The sequence below is a fragment of the Lissotriton vulgaris genome, chromosome 10, assembly GCF_964263255.1.
Source record: "Lissotriton vulgaris chromosome 10, aLisVul1.2, whole genome shotgun sequence".
Classification (NCBI taxonomy): Eukaryota; Metazoa; Chordata; class Amphibia; order Caudata; family Salamandridae; genus Lissotriton; species Lissotriton vulgaris.
In genome coordinates, this window is record NC_141698.1 from 1,123,980,606 (window position 1) to 1,124,001,532 (window position 20,927).

Below are 20,927 nucleotides of genomic sequence, written 5' to 3' on the forward strand. Positions count from 1 at the left end.
TCCATGCCTGGGCTCGCTTGCTTAGCCTGGCTTTGGCCTCCATTAGTGAGTGTTTTTTTGACTCCTTCTTTAGTATTTGATGTAATTTATTTATTTATTTATTTATTTTATTTATTTGTTAAGCTTTTAAAGCGCGATAGCTACCCAAAAAGGGTTTCCCGGCGCTACGAAATAGATAGCTGATTGGGCAGGCATGATGTTCTGAGATGGCAAAGTCAGATTACTGATTAAACAGCCAGGTTTTTAAGGCTCTGCGAAAATGCACATAGCTTGTTTCTGCGCGTAAATTTAAAGGGAGAGAATTCCAAAGCTTTGGTCCCAAAAGCGAAAAAGACCTTCCACCCATCCTGGCTAGTCGAACTTTAGGCACTCTGAAATGACCCTGTGATGCGGATCTCAAAGAGAGAGCGGGCAGTAGGGGTGCACCAGAGATTGCAAATAGCTCGGAGTAGATCCAAATTTAATTTTATGCATAAAACTGAAAAGAGGTGAATGGTAGGTTCTGCTGCCAAAGGTCTGCCATCTTGGTAAGTTTCAGGCGCAAAACGTCCATTGGGCTCAAAGGGCTTCAGCCCCTCATGCCTCCCCTCCTTTCCCCCCCCCCCACCCCCGCCCCGTTGTGTGTTGCAGCCCGGGCTGAGACAGCTTCCCGGGCACACACACCGCCGCACCAAGCACTTCACAGGTCTTTAAAAGACCATTAAGTTGTTAACGAGGCTTTGTTGGTCTTACACCCCTTCTTAGAGCCCCTGCATCTTCACACTGCTGATTGCTGGAAGAATTAGCCCCTCCCCCGGCACCCCCCTTCGCCCCCATCCCCCCCCCCCCCCCCCCTGAAATTTCACTCCAGTTGCACCTCTGGTAAGTTTTAAAGTTGATTGCAGGTATTTCTTATAGGCGGACTGGCGGTCACCTTGTGATGCACTCCAGAGCGCATTAATAATCTCGTTTCCTCGGTTACTCCTGATTTTGTACCAGGGTTTTGTTTTTACCTATTTTCTGTTTGTTATTTGCTGTTGGAGCCTAAATTCCAGCCAGAAAGGCACCTGCAGGTTTGTTCCCTCGAGTGCTGAGCCTGCCGCGCCTCGTCATGTTAAAGGCACCGGAGGGTCATGTAAATGTTTGTGTATTCCTGCTTTTCTTTTACAGTGGTTTGCGCCACCAGCGTCGCTTCAGGGTGCCTTCTTGTATTGTCAACACTGGCTTGTGTGGGTATCATAAATCAGATTGGCTTCGTCTTTCTAACAAGGGCCAAATATTTGTGCTGTCGGTAGATGGCGCCAGAGACTGTTTCATGTACAGTCACATAGCAACGAGAGCCAGCCTTTACGTTTCCATCCCGAAGACTGGCTAAAGTTCTCCCCACAGGCAGAGGCGCTGGAATAGGGCTGTTTTTGTGGTTATTTTGGTGACGTCGCAGTTTTTACATAATTATGAATACGTAGCATTTACCAAATAATTCCTAACCTGTTGCATGATCTGAAGATAATAACAAAAACATCGTTTCCAGTTCAAACGGATCAAAAGTTACAAAAGCGTCACAACATGTGTTGCCGCAGTGGGGGGCCCTTTACAAAGGTTTATTGTTCACCTTTCGGTTGTTTTTTTCTGTATTTGGATATCAAAATGGTCTAACGAGGTGAATGGAACCTTTGCCCAGACAGTTGAACCTGTGTAAAGGTGACAAAATAATGCAATAATACTATTACTATAGTTAACGCGTTATGCCACATCATTTTCCTTTTTTTGCTGCATAATTTAATCAATCCTGCCGCATAATTGTGTCCTCTCCTGTAGCATAATCCCAGTGGCCCTGAGCAATTGGTTGTTAGATTGAATTTATGATGTGTTTTATGTTTATAAATCCTCCACTGCTCCGTCAGTAACTTTCAAGATACTCACACACTCACAAATGCCTCCACAACACCGGGCCTCAATATCTCAACAATAGAATATATTTCCAGGTACCCAAGAGGAACCTCCAATCCGCAGAGCTCGCCCTCGCTGAGCTCCCACGCATCCGCAGAGCAAGAACGGGTGGAAAAACCTTCTCCTACATCATAGCCAAGACCTGGAACGAGCTCCCGATCAACATCAGATGCGTCCCCCACCCTGCACATCTTCAGAAGACCCTGAAGGCCTGGCTCTTCCACCGGTTGGAGCTGCTCCCCCCCAGCACCTTGAGACCCTCACGGGCACACCACCCAGCACCCGACATTAACCACAGCAACTGACAGCACATCTCACTTCACCACGCACATCAGTCACCCACACCACACCGCAGCACTTTTCACCCACACCAACTGCCTGCTAGGGCCGTAATGTACTTGTCACACACAATTCACCATCGGCATCTCCCCACAACTGGAATCCCTCCTAGCAGTTTAAGGTACCTTTTACAACACCGCTGCCTTTCTAAGACTACCCAAAACACCCTCTTTAAGCTCAGTCACCCGCTACTTCCTTCACACCACCTCTCCGGCCTCCTGGCTCCCCCACCCTCATGACTCCTTTCACAAGAGCCATCTCATCCCATATACAGTACCCTCTAGATACAACTCACTCAAATTCCACACACTCATATTCACAGTCGAAGTTCCCTCAAAAGTACCCTGAAAACACCAATTAGCCGACACGGAAACACACCTACTTTTTTCACAACATAGGCACGCACCAACCACGCACTCTTCTCAACAACACATCACCACCCACAAACAACCATGAAACTACGGGGGTCCATCTCTCCCCCATGGGAATATCACTGAGCACCCCCCTTTATGATAAACCCCTCCCCAAGTCTCAACAACAATCAAACCCGTCAGCCTGGCAGGCGATCAACCAGGCACCTGAGAAGCTGCTGTCATAGCCACAGCGCTGCAATACAGCGCCTCACCCGAAAACAAGCCAATTGTGCTATCCTTCAAACCTCAGACATTACCCCCCCCCCGGCCCCCCCTGCAGAGCTGAGAACAGTGAGAGCAATAATGGCCTACTGAACCGATCCCTCAGATCAACCCCCACCACCCCCTAAAAATGGTGGCACGCTGAAACAGTTTGAGACGGTCCCCAACCACATCTGAGGTCAAACATTACAAGACACAGAGAACCACAAAGCCATCTTCCCATCTCCCAGGTCACCAGTGCCACAACCAACCCCTTCTCATTCATTATCCAAAATAACCCATCAGGCTGAAGAGCCCACCGGTCTACCCCAAAGAAGACCGGATCTCAAGACTTCTCCCCTAATTGCCAACCTCAGCCATGGTCAGACTCACCCAATGTCGCTCGATGACCTCAGAGCAGCCGCGGAGGCGGGATGTGTCCATTGGTGCTGCTAGGCCTCCGCGTGGCCGTGTACGCCACAGACCAGGTGATTCACGGTCTCCTTCTGCTGGTCGCAGACCCTCTGATTCCACCCTCCCTTGGATGGACACCCTCCTCTCCACCCATCTCCAGACCCTTAAGTGGACACCATTAGCGGAGGAGCCTCGCCGCACCGCTGGAGCCAGCAGATGAAAACATTAACAATAAAATGATAATAAAACAATAATATTATTCCTTTGTTTTAAATCACTGAGCCGAGCCTTGGGGGCTGGGCCATCCTTTGACAGCAGCAAAGCACGGAGGAGGAGTTGTGTTTGGGCGGCTGTCTTAGGCCAGCCAAACTGACATGCACACTGAGATCTCTCCAACCCCAGCTGCGTTGCCGGGTGGAGAACAGCCGGCACAGGCTCCGAGTCCCCGTGGGAGAGCAATCCATCCCCCTCAGAGCAATCCCGGTGCTTCTATCATGCTGGTTAATAGTATTCCCAACATGAGAGCTCCGTCTGGATTGGCGCCGGGCAGTCTGGGAGCCTGTGCACTCGCAGCACAGGAGCACAGAGGAAGCGAGCAGCAGATAAGTGACCTTTTATTATTTTTATTATTGCCCCCTGCACTGCCCCACGATTTTTCGTTAATAGTGACCGCCACTGACCGCTTGTTCAGCCCCTATCCAGGAGCCTGTGGGGGTACCAGCAGGGCCACCTACATCACAAGCTCTCTTTAACATCTAAGTCCAACCCTTCCTAAACATCACAGGTGTTTACAACCTACTCCAGTCCTCCAATGAAAACACAGATGTATCAGTGGGAAGGAAACCCTTGGTCTACACCAGTCTGTATTCTCCAGAAACCTTCAGTACCAGCATCAGCAGTGAACAACTTTCTACTCCCTGTTCCTTCAGAGTCAATCTCCTGGCGACACTCTTACTGAGAAGAGACAGACACCTAGTTCAATGTTTCCGCTTTACATTTTGTATCACCCACTTCAAGGAGGCAGAAACAGATGTTTTTTCTAGTAATCTATCTATCACTGGAGGGTAACTGTTTCTAATGGATGTTTGAGGGCACTTCTACAATTAGGATGAATCCCCACTTTTTTTTCTTTGTATCCAGCCTTTAACTAATAAAGAAGTTAGGTATCCCTTAATTATTTATTTTTTATTTTTATTTATTTACTGACATTTATAGAGCGCGAACGAATACCCGTAGGTGTCTCGGCGCTAGACTGCAGTAATGTCTCTCCTCAGAGGTGAATTCATGCTGACTGGTATACTGTATTATTGGTTGAATAACCACGTCTTCAGTCTTTTCCTAAACTGTAGGAGTGAGGGACTAGTTTTTACGTGGTATGGCAGGGTATTCCAGATTTTGGGAGCTGCAACTAAGAAGTGGCGGTCGCCCCAGGTGACTGTTCTGCTACGTGGGACCACTAGTTGATTAAGTGATGAGGATCGGAGCTTTCTGGCTGGGTTGTAAGGTATTAATTGGTCTTTTAGGAAGCGAGGCCCTTGATCCTGCATCACTTTGTAGACTGTACACAGTGATTTAAACTTTATCCTGTTTTGGATAGATAGCCAGTGGTAGGTCCTCAAGGTATCCGAGATGGGTGCGAATTTAGGCTTTTTGGACAGCAAGCGTGCGGCCGCATTCTGTACCGTCTGCAGCTTTTTTGTGACTCTGGTTTGTGCATTCAGAAAGAGTCCATTACAATAATCTAATGAAGTTAAAACCAATGACGTGACCAGGGTCTTGGAGGCCGTGTCAGGCAGAAAAGGCAAGATTTTCCTTATCATTCTGAGTTTAAAATGGGCCGTGGACGCTACCTTATTGGCATGTGCCATAAAGTTGAGCTGGTCGTCAAAGGTGACTCCCAAATTTCTAACCTTAGAGGTAGGACAAGGTGGAGTGCCGAATGCTGATGGCCACCAAGTTGCAGGCCAGGATGGCGAGAGAGTGCCAAAGATGACTACCTCCGTTTTATCAGAATTGAGCTTCAGGCAGTTTCCTGCCATCCACTCACCGATAGCTGTCATTCCTCTTTGGAACCGTTCTGCCACCTCCTGTCCGTCACCCTTAATGGCCAACACCAACTGCGTGTCGTCTGCGTATGAGGTTAGGCTCATCCCATGTGCTTTGATGACACTAGCAAGGTCCGACACGTAAATGTTAAATAGTGTCGGACTTAGGGATGAGCCTTGAGGAACCCCACACGGTAACGACAAATTGGCAGATTGGAATGGTCCTAATGTGACCGCCTGAGTTCTATTAGCCAAGAAGGAGGCAAGCAGGTCTCTCGCAGCGGACTGAATACCCATTTTTCCGACACAGTCGACCAAGGTCTTGTGGTCGACCGTGTCGAAAGCTGCCGAGAGATCTAGGAGTACCAGCAGTGCTGTCCCTCCTTGGTCCCGGATGAGTCTAATATCATCCGCTGCTTTGATGAGAGCCGTTTCCGTCCCATGGTATTTACGGAACCCGAACTGAGTATCATCAAGCAGGTTGTTTCTCTCTATGTGTTCCGACAGCTGCTGGTTCATGGCCTTCTCTGTCACTTTGGCTAGAAAAGGGAGACTTGCTATAGGCCGGTAACCTACACTGCGCATAAGTAAGCGTGGCCCCGCATCCAGACCTTACGTCTCCTTTCAGAGTCCTCTACAGCAAGAAAATGCCTTGGCTTAATTGCATTCATGTCTAATATAGGCTTTGAAGACCCGAGATTTCCACCTGCCGAGCCGCTTGATACAATCCTCCCACATACCATGCACCACAGCAGTCATCGCTACCCCTTTGCGGAATGAGTGTGACCCAAACTCTGTGGGGGATTACTAGCTCACTCTAGATTTAGTCTTACCATTGGAGTGAAATGACTTGAATAGGCTTTCCTGTTTTCAGTTTCTATTTTTGGTAAATTTTGGCCTTTTCTTGCTGTAGAGGACTCTGAAAGGAGACGTAAGGTCTGGATGCGGGGCCACGCTTACTTTACAAGGACCCAGTGCTAGGCACGTTTGAGGGATCACTACAGAGGCATCTGACTGTGCAACACCACAGTGATATGGAATGGCAAACCAGGCATGTGGTGACACAACTGCTGCTGAGAGTCGGCAAAGTTCTGCAAACGTTAAGAAAGCCAGATGCTGCTCTAATTCAATTAGGGTCAAATTTTAGTGGGCTTTTTCAGGGTTTTCCAGTGATTTTATTACCTAAAAAAATGGTTATCAGTGGTTACACATTTTCACGCCATTAAAAACAACAGAAACAGTGTTTTTCCGATGTTTATGGAACATTTTAGTTTTATTATTGCTTGCTTTCAGTGCAGATAGTGCATGATATATACACAGTGTATCTACAGTGTACATGAGGTCCAAATACATGTTTACAAATCAGAATTATTCTAGTACGCCATACAATTCTTCTTCAGTGAGTCATTGGTCATGCTCGCTCACTCTTCTCAAACTTTTATCTGTGACAAGGCCCTCTCAACATTGGTATTTGAGAAGATCAATGCCAAAACAGCCAATACACAATTTGCTATCTCTGGCCCCAGGCACAGCTTTCCATGCCAAAACTGGTGCACCTGAAGATTGAGATTCTCTGGGACAGGCGCTGCAACAAATGCATTGAACAGGGCGTACATGCCCTCAGAAGCTGTCAAAAATTAAGCAGTCCTTAGAAAATTCACCTTTATGGAAGGGATCCAGAACTTGTGCAGAGTACCTCACTGAGGCTTCATTGACTCAATGCCATGGCTGATGGTGAAGGGACCACCGGCTAAATGACACAGTTGGGATGGCTCGTTCTTTATTGTCACACAAAACGAAAAATATTTGCATTTTAGTTTGTGCACCAGAATAGACTAAAAAGTCAATGCCATTCTTCATTAACTATGAAGATTGTATAACTGCTTTCAGCATACCACCTAACAAGTGGCAAGGATCTCTTACAGGGAAGCCCTTCAGCTCAGGTATTGATTTTGACAGGTCATCACCCAACTTTTTCAGATACGTAACTGAATCACTGCAAATGCAAACAATATCACTGCAATCTTTGTTGAACTTGTTTAAAACTTTTTGCAGCAGCATTTAAAGTGGCACTGCGTTCCAAGGTTTCCAGAAGTATGGTGTCATGTTTTCACTACTATCCCAGATGTTTGGTGATAGCGCTCTTTTCACATTATACACTTTGCATTGAATGTTTAAAGCCTGGGGTGTTTGGCAATTCACCTACTATCAATTCTGACTCACTAGAAAAGGGGACTGATGTATCATAGGGTTTCCACCATTCTCTGTCTGTGGGTAAATGTGATGATACATATCGGGAAAGATTCTTATTAAACCATCCCTTCACCTATCAGTGAAAGAGTTAAACGTAGCCAAAATCTCAAATATGAGTATGATATTTTCTGATTCTCTGCAGTTTATAAAATAATTAAATAAGACCTAAAACATGCTTCTAAACCCTGCATCTTTAGACCAAAGACCACAAAACTGGAAAAGCTAATAGAAGAAACAATATTTTAGTGGCATCCCTAAACAACTAAACTCAAGCAGTAAAATTTTAGCCCAGTCTTTCTTGCTGCTACCTTGTATAACAAAGTTACATTGTATTGGCCTCTTCAGGAAGAAATAAAAATACTCTTTCACTCTCCTGTTCCATTCTTTCAATAGCATTAATTTGTGGTTGTGCAGGTGTTTACCAGTGTTTATATGTTTACACTGGAGAGGGCTATTTCCCTTTTGGTGGAGTTTTACCAATTATTATAGGTTTAAACCTAAAATAGAATAGCCTAGGTATGTCCCATCTTGGTGGATAAATAGATGTAGGCCCCCGTGTGGTCTAATCATACGGTGGCCCTGTGCTAAGCAGACCAAGCAGAATTTGGAGTTTGATGCAGCTTAGGTGAGTGAACTTGCCTTATCCTTCTTGATTGGTTTTAGATCGCCTTAATGTTAGTATGTGAGCATTTCCCATGTGTACATCTTGTAGTCATATGCATTCAGTGCCTGGGTTGCTCCTTGCAGGGAGGGACCAGCTCGCTTACCCTTTAGGCCCTGAAAATGTCCACAGTAAAAGTGGCCTTCAACAGGTCCATCTCCCCATCTGCTGTGCGGGCAATGCTTGTTATAGCCCCCTCAGTCTGTGAAAATCGATGGACAACCTTAGGTCCTTTTGTCTTACTTTGATGCCCCCCCGGTTTGTTATTCGGCAATAAAAGGAATGTGTGTGATCCGCCCCATGTGTAGCTTTGAGAAATATGCCACTGTGAGTAGACACGTTTGGGCCCAAGATTTGGTTTTTCTACTAGTGAACATCCAATGTGTAAACTTTTCAACCTCTCCATATGCTATCCCCACTTGCATGTCAGCAATACCTGCTACCCTTTGGAAGAGTGTCAAACACTTATGTTACTTGTCAGCAGTCTTAAGTGCAAAAGCCTGGTCAACCAAGGTCGCTAGGTAGGGTCTTTCAGATCGCAGAACGTTCTCGGAAAGGGCATAATCTCCTGCTCAACTTGAGGTGCCAGCTGCCAGAACCTTGTCTACTGAAACCAAGAAAGAGCAACTGCGATTGAGTTATCACATCCTGAGAAATGCCTAGCTCTAATTGCTATGTTGGCACTCAGCTAGCAGCTATCCAAGTGCCGCAACAAGCCTAATACCCCAGGGCACCTTGCTGCGCCTAGGTTCAATGATTGCACCACTGAAGGATTATCTGATCACTGCATTACTTGTTTGTTTGAGAGTTTGTCTTTCTATAGCGAGAACGCCACCACAAAAGGGAAATGTTCAAGTAACCTTATTTTTTTATAAAAGCCTTCTCATGCCATGAGCCCAACCAATGTGCTGTGCGCCAAGCCACACCTAGAATGGTCCCGAAATCTTTGCTCCCCGCTGCGTCCTTGAATAGTTCCAACTGCTCCACCATAACCCTAGGTTTGCAACTTACCTGTGTTCTGTTTTTCACCCGCATTGCCTTTTCCATTTCTCTATTCACTAGATGGGTGAGAGCCGGCACAGTTGCTGAGGTGTACACAAACTTGCAAGCCTGGGCCCACTTACATTCACCTTTCTTAAACTTCCAGCATGTTGTAGCATGGCTCTTCCCAGCCCTCCCTCCAGAGCATGGGACCAAAATAGAGGCTCTTGTGAGCTCACCCCTTCGCGCGCTGCCACCATGTTATGGGTGAAGCCAGTCGCACTTTGATGATCCTAATCTAGGATGGGCCACATTTGCATCTTTTCTCTAAAGCACTAGAGTACATGCCTCATGAGAGTACATCTCATAAGAGTACATGTCTCACAAGAGTGCATCTTATGAGAGTATATATCTCACAAGACTTCATATCTCAAGAGAGTACATATCTTGAGAGTACGACTCATGAGAGTACGCTGGAGAGTAAGGTAGCCTGCAGACTAATGATGATCGTTCTAAGCCACTTGCTGGAAAAGCCAGGATTTTAGCTTCTTCCTGAAAACTGGATGCTCAGAGATAGCACGCAGTTCCAGAGGGAGTTTGTTCCAAGCCCCTGATCTGAGATAAGAATACAATTCTCCTCCAATTCGGTCCCGGCAAATTTTAGGGATGCTGGCTCGATGGCCATAAGTTAAGCCTAAAGTCCTGGGAGGCGAGAAAAGGGCACAAGGGAGACCCTACTCACACAGAACCAGGGTAGTCTAAGTATGAACAGAAACAATGGTTCCTCTGGACTAATATAGCAATCTTTGATAGGAAAAATATGTGCAATCGTAATAAAAATGGGTTAGATTGATATTGAAAGGAGAAGAAAGCATGTACACTTCTGTTTATGGTTATATCAATCATAGTTTATATATAAAGAAGTATACGATGTATTCAAAAACCAAAGCAATAGTGCATAGTGTCCCCAGTGAACATGGACCCTAAAACATCAGTGACATGTTGGTGATATATACATTTGGTTTCCTAGATTTTATAAAGTTGAACATCTTAAATAATGCTTCATAGAACAGCGGCCTAATAGAATAATAGGGGCTGGTTAATGGTTCGCTTTAGTTTTTTGTCGACGGCGTTTCAACCCTGTGCGCAATGAAGGGCCTCTTCAGGACCTAGGGATGGAGGGACATCTGAGGAGATGGTTGTGCAGCTGTGTGATGAACAGGTGCCACAAGAAAGTGAGATGGAAAGGGGTAACTAACATGGGACCCAGGCAGGCACCCAGTGTGAGGTTTAGGGAGCTGAAAACGATGGATTACACTTATTGAGGAATCTGGAATAATGTGTTTGAGTGTGTAGTGTTTTTATCTAGGAACCTGAATCAATATTACCATTTTATGCGCTTACACGGCTATAATCAATAAATATCCCTATAATGGCATAAGAAACAGATCCATATTTCAGTAAATCGCCCTTGCAGCCCAAGGCATGGCAAAAGCTACTTCCTTAGATTCCTAGAAAGCACAACGAGTTCTTTCAACACACCAAACCTCCAGCAACCTGGGAAATCCCAGCTTGCTTTGTTTTGATTTGTAATAGAACTCCTGCGAGCACTGTAAGAACGGCCAGTTCTTAGTGACATCTTTATTGACGTCTTATGTCCAAACCTTACGTCAAACTCGGCACCTTTCAGGTATAAATATACCAACGTTGCCTTAAGCAAACACACTGTGGTGGTTCTGGAGCAGAGCAGCTAATCTACTTGCCGAGAGCCCAGCAGACGCGGAGAGCCCACGGACGCTGCCCCTCATCTTTGACGCGCTGAGAAAGACGCTGTCTTTTCTCTTGCCGAGAAAATCCAGTTCCGGCGTTTCCAGCCTACCCTTGCGGGTGACTGGGATATCGAGTCCTGAGAGAGAGATACCAGACCTCCTACATTCTATTCCCAAGGTACAGTGCTGACTAAACCCTTAGAGAGAATTCTTGAGTCAGATTCTTGGCAAAAACCTACTTAACTTAAACTGCTACTTACTTACTCCTTCCCACGTATTAGGCTTAGGTCAGGTACACCGGGGTAGGCGTATTTTAGAAGCACCAGTTGAGCACGTTAGCCTATGTATATATGTATATATATTTTATCCATTTTAAAGTGTCTTATGGCTAAGAAACCATATCAATGCTTTCACAGTATTATTTCATAATACTCCTTTTACTGTATATACTTTACTTTACATTAAGTATTGCAATTGTGGCAATTCATTTCACTTGCATGAGAAGGAAGACTGTTCAATAAATAATATATTTTATTGAAAACGCCCGTCTTTCTATTCTCTGCACACTGGTGAAACTAAGAATGCACATCTGACTGAGTGAAATAGCTGTCTATTGTTTCACATGATTCTAGAGATTGACTCTTATTCTGGGGGAGCAAAGTTGTCATGTTTATGCAGTTGTCGGAAGCTGAATCCCTACTTGTCTGAGCCAGGGAAGCTGATCCCTTCCTATTCAGTCAAGAAAGTTTCCAGTGACCTCTGAGCTAGCTGGCGCAAACCTAAATTGAGTCTAACATAGTCAGTAGAGACCTAGATGACCTCAGTCCAACGTCTACACTACTGTTTATGTGATTCCAATGTGCAGGGCCTATAGGGAAAATAGGAACTACACTACATGGCGCCCAACATTTGGTAAGGCGATAAAACTAACGCAAGACGTTAGAGTAACTCAGTCGTGCTTTTTCACGCAGACCCTTTCTCCCGTAAATACTCCAATAGACGTCTGAAGTGGGTGAAAGGTTAAAATCCGCCGGAACTTAGTAGGAAGAGATTCCTATGAAGAGTTTTTGGTCTAGTCAACGTTGAAGGATACAGTGTTCCAAAATATTGTGCACCTAATCTTTTGTCTCCTTGAAACTTGATCTGCAACACAAAAACCTTTCTGACAGTAAAAATGCCAGGGAGTGAAGACGAAAGGTAAGCAGCTAGATTAGCAGCCCGACTAATAGAGGATGACACGAATCTCCTACAGAATGACCGGAATGCTATCCTCATTCCGGTCAACATAAGAAAAACTATAACTCTAAAACTTATAGAAAACGGACTGACATCACGAGGTGGTACAGTCATTTTCGTGATAGAGGCACACGAATATCGACAGACAGAGGTATTCTATACATGGATAAACTTTCCAGCGGCAAACGCTACAACACACGAATTCCACTATTACAAAATAGAGGAACCTCCGGATGAATACACTCCTTTAAAGGATGTGGAAATCCCACTAAATTACCAAGAGCACCTGCTCTGGTTTAAAGGCGTACTAAAACATAATGATCACATCACCAGGCTCGGTCCACTAGGTAGACCAGGAGCAACGTGGCCGGTTCTAGCCAGCTACACACCACATCCTGACATTGATAAAATGTCAGACAAGGAACTTTTAGCCCAGCTAAAATTACTAATTAAAATTCACAGACAGTTAGTCCAATATGTAATGCGGACTGCAACAGTTCAACCAGCTGTTAACATCCCACAGCTGAAACCTCATCAGGGAAACACAAACAAAATTACACCACAGAACATACAATCATGTCTTGGTAAAACACACGTAAAACGGGAACAAATTCCATTCTGGCTAGCACAAAAGATAACTCAAATAGAGGCAGTAGTCCGAATACTACCCCTATTGAGAGACACAGAATTCTGACTATCTGCCTTCCAATGGGGGTCACACCACATGTAGAGGACTGTGACACTTGGAGTACAGTCTTTGCTTCCATTTACACAAAAACACATGGTGTTCCGTCTCTGGCGGTAATACCAGATGTGCTAAGACAGATTCAAAATGAATACGGTCCAGAACCTGCTTTAACTCTTGGTAAGAAATTACTGAAAGACTTCAAGCAGGTCTCGGCTATATTATTAGCCAACATAAAAGGAGAAGCAGCATGTGTGGCGATCCGCCAAAAATTGAAAGAAACAGATATAACAGACCAACCAATTGAACTTGCCAGAATCATAGAAAAATCCTATGAAGAACTAGGTAGAGATAGTTTGGGTGGGAAACCGGTAAAACCCCAACTAATTGAAAATCCTGAAAAGATATTCATTAAGAATAATCTGAACACTCCAAAAAAGAGCTGGGATGGAAATAAACAATCCAGTCCCAAAGAAAAAAGTTTCCAGTCCAGAGGAAGGTCTCCTCAGCGGAGAGAAAAAGCTCTGAGCCGAGAACACCAGTCTCCCCAAAGGGAGCCCTCTGAAAAAAGATACTACCTTAAACCTTAGGGATAATTTGAAAAAACCTGATAGATATCAAGATATTGATACACGTCCCTCTCGATCTTTTTCGCAGAAATCGGAAAGAAGAGGGCGGTCAGAACACAGGGAAGAGCACGTGAAGTCCAAAGACAAGGAACCTGCTCAAAGTAAAATATTACAATTTCCAAAAAAGAAGGTAGCCAGTATTAAAATAATTGAACATGCTGAGGATACTGAGGACACAGCTGAAAAACGGAGAGTGGGCACAGACAATGCTAGACAGCGCAGCAGAAATCACCATAGCTCGCAAGATCCTGATGAATCATCTGGAGACAGTGGACACGAATGAATACATTCAGGTGGAAACTGCAGACACCAGAGTTAGCGAACCTCATAAAATATACAAAATAACATTGCGTATAGAGGGAGATAAGACTAGGAAGGTAAGGGGTCTGTTTTGGGATAACCTCTCAAAAGGCTATGACATCCTGTTAGCTGAGAAAGACTGGCCCCCAGAGTTTGTCAGGGAGTGTCCTCATGGCGAAGAAATGATTATGCCTGCCTTCTCAAATCATATTCCGATACATAGAAAATATATATATGCCAGAAAATGGGCAGTAGCTCAAGCACCTGCATTATATAAGAATCATGTAGGATGGGATGAGGACTCTCCTCCTCACAAAATCGAGTTAAAAAGTCAACCAACTGCAAAAAGGCAGTACCCAATTAAGCAAGAAGCTAAAAAACAGGTCAGGGAGATCTTAGATCAACTTGAATACCAAGGGGTGATCGAAACATGCACCTCTCAAATGAACAATCCTATGTTTCCTGTCTCCAAACCAGACGATTCATATTGTCTAGTCTTGGACTACAGACACCTTAACTCATGTTGCAAAACATTTGCGGTACAAAATTCGCACAGTGCGGCACTAATGAATAACATAGTTCGCAAAAAATACAAAACAACATTAGACATCTCTAATGGATTCTTTTGTCAAAATATCGCACCGGAAAGCAGGTATTTAACCGCTTTCTCAATAATGGGGTCACAGAAAATTTCTGTCGAATCCCACAGGGATTCAAGAATAGCCCAGGTTTATTCTCAGCAAGAGTAACAGAGTTACTACAAATGTATGATGATGAGGCATTATCTTATGTCGATGACATCTATCTCACAGACGACGACTTGGATACTCACTTGAAAAGAGTGAACACCATAATACTTGGGTTTGCAGCAGAGGGTTACAAATTCAACTTTAAAAAGTCACGAATTGCCCATCTAACTGTCCTATTTTTAGGATATGAATTATCAAGTGAAGGCAAAAGCCTAGCAGACAACTTCTTAGAGAAGTGCGCTGTACTCCGAGCACCAAAAATGCTGAAGAACTTACAATCGATACTAGGCTTCCTGAATTTCGGAAAAACTTACATTCTAAATTATGCAGAGATAGTTAAACCTCTCTACGAATTAATAAAACCTGATTTCAAATCAATAAATTGGACTCAAAAACACACAGAAATTTTGAGATCACTGAAAACAGACATGTTAGCTAAAACAAAATTAGAAACGCGCGACAATACACGCAATCTTGTAATCCGAGTCATCCCAGGAAGATGCGGATTCACGTACCTGACCTCTAATGAGGGAGAAACAGGACCAATAACTTACAAATCACACTTGTACACAAAAGCTGAAATAAAATTCAGTTCAACAGAATTTTTTTTAACTGCGGTTCAGACTGCTGTAGCAAAAGAAAGGGCCCTAGCACAAGGTAAACGAATAATAATCGTTACACCGATACCAGCCCTAGAATCGGTAACAAAAGCAAGCATTCCAAATGCTACAGCACTACATCCGAGATGGATCCAATTGGTTAATTCTCTTGCTGCAACAGACGTAGTATATGAATTTGATCCAAATCTAAAAACACAAGAATTTTTACAATATGAATATGCATGTCCTCTGCCAACCGAAATCCTGCCTCTAGAACACTACGGATGTATAATATATACAGACGGATCAGCACAACCCGCAGTTGGGGGTAAACAAGCTTACAGTGCTGCGTGCGCGATTGTTAAAGGTCGTTGGCACAAAGAAAAATTTAGACCACTGGTCACTAAAACACAATCTCTAGGAGATTGTACAGCTCAGCGAGCTGAACTACTAGCATTTAAGATGGCGCTTGAAAATACCGATTGCGAATTCCCCACACTTACAGTGTGCGATTCATATTATTGCATTCAGTCTTATAATGAATACTTACAGAATTGGGTTGAAAACGGGTTCAAAGATGCAAAAGGTGGCACAATCAAGCATAAAATGCTTTGGGAACAAGTAGTTCTTTTACAGAAAGAACTACAAAAGACTCACGTGATACACACATTGAGTCATCAACGTGATGGCGTTCACGTTGTGGGGAATTCATTGGCTGATGAAGCCGCGAAGGCAGCTGTGCAAACGGCTTCCGTAGCTGCTATCACCCGGTCAAAAACAAATATAGACAGCACATACTACAAGCTGTCAGTGCGTCAGTAAAAGATGACAGAAAAACACTCCCAAAAGGCTTTCCAGAAAAGTACTCATACATAACCGATGCGAATAATGTTCCTTTTGCCCGAATCCCTGGAGTGGGGGATAGGGTAATTCCAAACATGGAACACAGGTTAGGACTAATTACAGCGGCACACGAAGGGCTCGCTTCTGCACATGCTTGTGTTGCCGCCACAATATCATTATTAAAACAGAGATATTGGTGGCCACGCATGAGAATACAAAATAAGAAATATGTGCTAGAATCCGAAATATGCCAAAGAATGAAAGTATCAACAGTGAAACGACTGGTGCAGACACCCCTTCTAATCTCAGATAAACCATTAGCATGTGTTTACCTGGACCACTGTGGTCCCTTACAAAGGGATGGTAACTATAAATATATCATGGTCGCAGTGGATTCCTGTACGAGATTCATTTGGATGTGGCCCCAGCGCTCGGCTGACGCCAGAACTGTTATAAAAGATTTGCGAGTCTTTATCGGCACATACGCAATTGCCATGCTTCATTCTGAGCAGGGTCCTGCTTTTAGCTCTCAAGCTTATAAGGAGACCATGACCAGCATGAGCATTGGGTTGCGGTACTCTTATCCCTTCCATCCTGAGGGAAACGGGATTGTGGAAAGAAAAAACCGAGACATAAAGCAATCTATAACGGCAAAGTTACTAGGTTCGGGTAATGGGTGGGTCCAGCATTTAATAAGTGTCCAACGTAGTCTTAACAATCTGCCAAGAAATTCTCTAAAAGGTTTCAGCCCGTACGAACTATTGTTCTGAACTATAATGTATATTCAGGATTTAGATAGTCTAACTTCAGTGGTAGAAGATAAGAAAAAATGTTTTGACATCAAAGATCATTTGGCTGTTTTACAGCACTTAAATGAAACAAGAAAAGCCCTGAGCAACATAAAGTTAAAACAGCAGCCAACAACCACTGAAGACACACCACCTGTCCCAGCAAGACCTGTCTGGATTCCAAAGATTGGGGATCTGGTCAGAGAGAAAATAGCGGTGAAGAAGGTTGTTGGGCCTTCTTACAGAAAAGCAGTACCTGTTTTAGCTGTCAACGGAACGAGATCAGTTGTACTACCGCCCATTGCTGGTAAAAATGGAGAACCGAGTTGTATCCATCAACCTGGTAAAAGCACAATCATGTGGCCAATAATAAGTAGTAGGCCAAGTTGACTCCCAAGAAATAGCAGAATACCAAAATTTGCTACTATCCAAGAGGTTCAAACTGAGAGACTAATCACACTTGATAAACCTGCAGTAAATACAAAAGGACTATGCAACAATGCCATGGAATTTGTGCCTCTTGAAACCCAAATTGAAACAGTTCATCAAGAAACACCAGTCTACAACGATGTAGCCTCAGACTGTGCTAATGAAAGACAAATTGAAAAAGCAATCCCAACAATTGACAGAACTGCATCTGGCTACTTCATCAATTTCGATAACTTTTCTGAAGATCAAAGCAACCCTGAAATAACGCCAGCAACAAAAAGTTTTAAAGACAAAGCAACAGAAATCTTTCATCAACTCAAAGAAGCGTATCTGAATGCACCATTGATTGAATTTTAGATTGTATTAGGGGTACTCATACTCCTACTCTGCCTAATTTTAGGAAAATGTATTTCAGTACAATGGACACAGCAAGTCAGAACATCAACTTGGTCCTAAAGCCACACAAGTCATCTCACATCGAGAAAAGAGAACTGTCATCAGTGAATGTCACAGCCATTCCAATACCCGGCGGGGTAGTTTGGGACAAAACGGATTACGAAATCTATGGCCCGGTCGAACTCTTGAAATATCCACACCAGTTCAAGGTTTCATTAAGTGACTTTGTAAAACCAAGTACATTCTCTGATGACTGGGACTTTGAAAGCATAAATAATATGATGTCAGATTTAGTAATGTCAGCAAAATTTACAGAACATGATTATTTACAGAGTTCATCGAACTATGAACAGATGTATTGCTATAACCACTATGCACACCACTACTTGCATAAATCTGCTCAACCTAGAAATGTTTTTAAATATAATCAATGGGAACATTGTGCAACTCCACCTAAAAACAGTTCAAAAACATTCTATGAGAAATTCCCATACTTCTCAGGGTTTAACACAAGTGATGCAGAAACATTTTATTACAAACTGTTAGATAAAACAGGGACAAAAACATGCTGACAAATACTAAATTGATTTATTCGGAAACATTTTATGAAAAAATGATTACATTTGGTTTTGATTTCTGGAAAAACAACATTGAAACAAAAACCATCTGGGGTACAAAAGAATGGCAAGTACAAGGCCTAGAAGCATTATTTCGAGCCTGCATGATCCCAGAACAAATAATGTTCTTGAATGACACCGTTCAACAAACTACCTGTCTGGCCTGGTCAAGATCAAAGACTTAAACAAACCGTCTATTCCAAAGCCAATACCTGATAACACAACCACAGATATTGATATGGACGTATCCCAAATTTTACATCAAAACAGAACACATCAAGTGGTTAATCTGGCCAACAGACACAAATAAATGTCAAGATAGATTCCTGAACAAAATACAGGGGTTAAAAATGACCAGACCAGACCCTAGATACTCCCAGAGACAACATCCAGGGATAGTAACAACGTACAGTGTAGGGAAACTCTGCCTTGAATGGCTACAAACATCCACACTGGCAGAAATTAGGCAACACCTGACTTTACTTAAAGACGGTGCTGACTTGCGCGATTTCATAATGGGACCACGCAAACAGCATCAAAAACGTTTCATAGCGGCCAGTATATACGCTGCATACAACGAAGCATGGAAAGTGACTCAAATTGAGACAGCAGAGAAAATACGAGAAATTGATCGTATTAATTTAGAAAAATCACTTTCTGTTGTGGACAATGGGTTAATGGCTCTGTCCTCCAGAATATATTCACTGGACAGTATTGTATCATCTGCTATAGATATAATAGATCAGGACTTACTAATGTTACAACATGGTCAGTCCCAATTACGTTCTATTATACAGCTAGGCTGGACGTTGCAAAATCTGCATTCAGGCTATGTGCCTTGGCGTTTAATCAACACAACGTCATTGTTCTCTATCTTTAACCTTACTGATAAACAAATCAGTTTGGCACAAAAAGGAGCAGACTATACGATTCTGAGCATTGAAAAACTTGAGAGATTACCATTGACAATGTCAGAAAGACCTGTCATTGAATGGATAATTCACGGAATTATCACAATTCCGATAACAACTTTCCAATTTAAAAAAATGCCAAGAGTATATACCAGCAGGCCAGTGTGAAAGGTTGGGTAAAGGCTACATTAAGTCATCATGGAAATTACCTTATACACATACATGTTATAGTGACAAAAACCAGAATGTATTTCTTAGTGGTAATAATTGTAAACGATCACTAAGCGGTATACTTCTGTGCCAAAGTATTAATTTACATGGGGCCTGTGAGGGGACTTTAAATAACCTTTCATGCCACCAGCACGGCACACCTGCAACACAAATAGAACCATTCTTTAGACAACTTTCTAACAGGAGTTACGTTCTATTAATGGACCACAGCTGTTGTGGCATGGTGCCAGGGAAAGCATATCTCGTAAGCGTTAGTTCCATGATCACTTGCTGTATGCAAGCATTGTATCCAACCATCCCTACTGATACCGAGGCGAAGATTTGGACTCCGTTGAATATCTCTTCTATACAAATTGATGCTTTAAACAGAATGAAGTCTGTGCTTTTACAGACAACAGTGCCTATTTCGTCATCAAAAGAAACGTATGATCTTCAAGTTGCAAGGACAACGGCAGAGATACATACACTTTTATCAACTAATTGCCCCGGTGCATTTCGTAGAAATGCTAAGCCAAATCCTAAATATGTCAGATGCCAGTGGTATCGCACATGTATTTAAGACAATTTTTTCGTGACAGTTAACACCCTTCGAAGCAGTCCTGGGCATCATTCCCAATTTGGTCCATTCGGTCTTTGGCGGCCTACCACTACTTTTGGCAGGAATTTTATTTTTGACCCTTCTGCTCCGATATGGCAAGCCAAAACGCAGACATGACTCCAGCAACAATGGAAGAAACGATCCTAGCAATACGCTACCGGGACCGCATAACTAAAGTCCTTGGATTAGCCCAGCTAAGAGATCTGAATATGACCTAGTTTCTTTCATTTAGACCTATATGGCAGAACTGCATCTTACCTGTGCTTCGATGTATGCTATGCGGAGAAGAATGCGTGTTGGACACCTGTCTTATGCTACAATCAGCAGTACCAATGGATATCGATACTTTGCTAAGTCCAGTAACGGCTCATGCATCGTGTTGTCCCCAGCGGTTACCAATCTTGATGACGGCATTCGTTGAGACTTCTCCACTACGATTAGGTGGTGGCAGTGAAGCAAGAAATGAGAGCAACATCACCCAGGTACGACCTTCTGTGAGCATTGCCGATCCCGACACCGATGATAGCAATCATTCTCACGACTGCCCAGTTACAGCATTATCATCCTTGGTCGAACTTTCACCTAAAGCTGTAGATTGTTTTTTTGCGCATCTATCTGAAGTAATGTTCTCCCCTGAACCAAAAGAATAACTTTTAAGCAAACCGGCACACAGCGTTCCCCTGAACTCTGAATTTGGCCTTCAGCTTTGATAAACAAAAGCTACTGAAAACATTTGGAACTATTTTTTCCCCTGAAAACGAAATTATTTTTTTCCAAATTTCCAAAATATTTACTTTTTTTTGGCACATATACTCTGCTTACAGTAGAACTATTCATAAAGAACAGAGCTTCTATTTTTAGTAATTCTAGAGACGATATATATTAACTCAGCCTCTAGCACACTCACAATT